Raw genomic sequence first — 2,140 nt, 5'->3', positions numbered from 1 at the left:
GCGGCGAGGGGTAAAAAATAATTTCCGGATGAATAATCAAGTCCGTGAGTCAAATGTCCCGAATGTCTGAACGCTTCACTCGATGGAAGAAATAAAAGTCACAGAAAATCATTTTTTAATATGGAAGGTGCAACATTTAAAGGAAACGAAATACGACCTCGAAAATGGATGTTGCAGAGTTGTCCGCTTTCTAATTAAACTTTAGGGCCTTCTGTTGACATTTCAGATAATAGTATCACATTATTCGTTGCACTGTATGTATTATTATTACCTGAATTTACAGGTGAAACTCGAATAATTAGAATATCGTGCAAAGTTCATTTATTTCACTAATGCAACTTAAAAGGTGAAACTAATATATGAGATAGACTCATTACATGCAAAGCAAGATAGTTCAAGCCGTGATTTGTCATCATTGTGATGATTATGGCTTACAGCTCATGAAAACCCCAAGAACCCCAAATCCACAATCTCAAAAAAGTAGATTATTACATGCAATCAATAAAGCAAGGATTGTACATAGAACAATATCGGACCTCTGAAAAGTACAAGCATGCATATGTACTCAGTACTTGGTTTGGGCCCCTTTTGCAGCACTTACTGCAATTACTTTTGCACGATATTCTAATTATTCGAGTTTCACCTGTATATCCCCAGTGGTGTATCCAGGGTATGGCACATATGGCACGTGCCCTGTGCCCAGGGCCGGATTTCCCACAAGGCCAACCAAAACCCGGCCTTGGGGCAGCAGGGAGTAGAGGGGCAGCAGGGGTGTGAAATTCCTATCTCCCGACGCCCGGGACATGCAGTTCCGGGCCCTGGAGGGTTGTTGTTTTCTACATTTAGCCCTCCTATGGGCAAGCAAAGTTAAATAAACAGCGGGGAAGCCGCCGCTTGTTTTGCACAAGTGATCTCTGTGATGTCGCCGAGATCACTTGTATGCAGCCTGCAGGTCTGCCATTCTCCATTGGGGGGGGCGCATTGAGGAACCTGGCCTTGAGGCAGCAGAGAAAGTAAGTCCGACCCTGCCTGTGCCCCTCTTGAAGGATTGGGGGGGGGCGCTACTCCATGGGTCAAAGTTTGCCAAGCCACGGAGACCGCTTTTTTTTTCCTCTCCCATACACATCTCCCCACCAGGCTCTCATCAACTAGGGACGCTTTGGTTTGCCAGGAACTGGGTGGGACACCAGGGGTGCAATGTGTTGTAGATACGCCTCTGTATATACTAACTAGATAACATATAGTTTGCTTAGGTACTGTGTTTCACAAGGCATCATGCACATGTGTACCGGTACCTGTATTTTCTCAGGTCAGCCTTAACCATCATACAACCGCATACTGTCATTGATTTGTACAGAGGCAGCTGTATGCAACACCGGATGTAGAAATATGGCTGATTTTTAGTATGTACAACCCTTTACGCCCGTGTGCACATGGCCATCCCTATATAAGGTTGCCTCAGACAGCATCTCTTTGGGTCACACGGGTGAGCGGCAGGTAGAGCAGCATGGATGCTCCTTTTCCAGCCAGACCATCACAGGTTGCAAAAAGCTGTCAGTCACGCAGCTGGGTGGATCTCGACAGTAATGTCGGGATCCGTCCCGGTTGCGGTGGTCTCAGTATATCACGAGCTGTAGCTCGAGATATATTGAGCTTTGGGTTACGGGAGGACGCTAGTTTTTCTCCTCCCGTGACCCTTAAGAGAACTATGGGGAAAAGCACTAGTTCTCCTTTAATGCTCATTACATCATTAATATAACCCCACCCCATGCATAGCATCAGTTTGTTGAAATAGTATGATTTGCCATTATATTTTTGGAAACGGAGAACTCTCAATTATGTTCATCCTTCATCCAGGTCAGCCCGGCCCCCTGACCTCCACAGCAATAAAACAATGACGCCTAGCCCAGGACCCACCCCCAGCTTGTGATTGGACACAAAAAACAGCAGCACACTCACACTGTTAAGGTGCCCATACACTTTACAACCATCGCAAGACCCTAGTCTTGCGATGGTTGTAAAGTAATTTAAAAAACGTACGATCTGCCCATCTTGGACAGGCAGATCGTACTCTCCATCATCGCAAGCCCGCCCCCCCCTGAGGGGCGGGGTTCCGATGACCCGCAAGCTGAACGGGGAG

The sequence above is a fragment of the Nanorana parkeri genome, unplaced genomic scaffold (assembly GCF_000935625.1).
Source record: "Nanorana parkeri isolate BGI_ZX_2015 unplaced genomic scaffold, ASM93562v1 scaffold6, whole genome shotgun sequence".
Classification (NCBI taxonomy): Eukaryota; Metazoa; Chordata; class Amphibia; order Anura; family Dicroglossidae; genus Nanorana; species Nanorana parkeri.
The sequence above is the reverse complement of the archived record's forward strand: the minus strand, read 5'-3'. Positions refer to the sequence as shown.